We start from the raw sequence: 1,106 nt of genomic DNA, 5'->3' as shown, positions 1-1,106 counted from the left end.
ACATTTATGCAATTTGATTTTATAATTATATGTTATCACATTTATAAATATGAAAGTTAAAATTAATTGGAGAAGGTTCTTGGCAGAAACTCTACAAGCCAGAAGAGAGTGGGGGCCAATATTCAACATTCTTAAAGAAAAGAATTTTCAACCCAGAATTTCATATCCGGCCAAACAAAACTTCATAAATGAAGGAGAAATAAAATCCTTTACAGACAAGCAAGTGCTGAGAGATTTTGTCACCACCAGACCTGCCTTACAAGAGCTACTGAAGTAAGCACTAAACATAGAATGGGACAACCGGTACCAGCCACTGCAAAAACATGACAAATTGTAAAGACCATTGATGCTAGGAAGAAACTGCATCAACTAACGAGCAAAATAACCAGCTAACATCATAATGACAGGATCAAATTCACACAACAATATTAACCTTAAATGTAAATGAGTTAAATGCTCCAATTAAAATACGCAGACTGGCAAATTGGATAAACAGCCAAGACCCATCAGTATGCTGCATTCAGGAGACCCATGTCATGTGCAGAGACACACATAGGCTCAGAATAAAGGGATGGAGGAAGATCTACCAAGCAAATGGAAAACGAAAAAAGCAAGGATTGCAATCCTAGCCTCTGATAAAACAGACTTTAAATGAACAAAGATCAAATGAGACAAAGAAGGCCATGACATAATAGTAAAGGGATCAATTCAACAAGAAGAGCTAACTGTCCTAAATATATATGCACCCAATACAGGAGCACCCATATTCTTATGCAAGTCATATGTTTGGTTAAACATTATATTTGTGTGTGCCTGTGAGGGTATTTATGGATGATATTAACACTTACACTTTTAGATTGAGTACAGCAGATTTCCCTACCCAGTGGCAATAACCCCAGTGAGACTGGGCCTCATATAATCTATTGAAGCTCCAAATGAAATAAAAATTTGAGTAAGAAAACATACATTTTTCTCAGCACCACATCACACTTATTCCAAAATTAACCACATAGTTGGAAGTAACGCACTCCTCAGCAAATGTACAAGAACAGAAATTATAACAAACTGTCTCTCAGACCACAGTGCAATCAAACTAGAACTCAGGA

This window comes from Mandrillus leucophaeus, unplaced genomic scaffold, assembly GCF_000951045.1.
Source record: "Mandrillus leucophaeus isolate KB7577 unplaced genomic scaffold, Mleu.le_1.0 Scaffold850, whole genome shotgun sequence".
NCBI lineage: Eukaryota > Metazoa > Chordata > Mammalia > Primates > Cercopithecidae > Mandrillus > Mandrillus leucophaeus.
The sequence above is the reverse complement of the archived record's forward strand: the minus strand, read 5'-3'. Positions refer to the sequence as shown.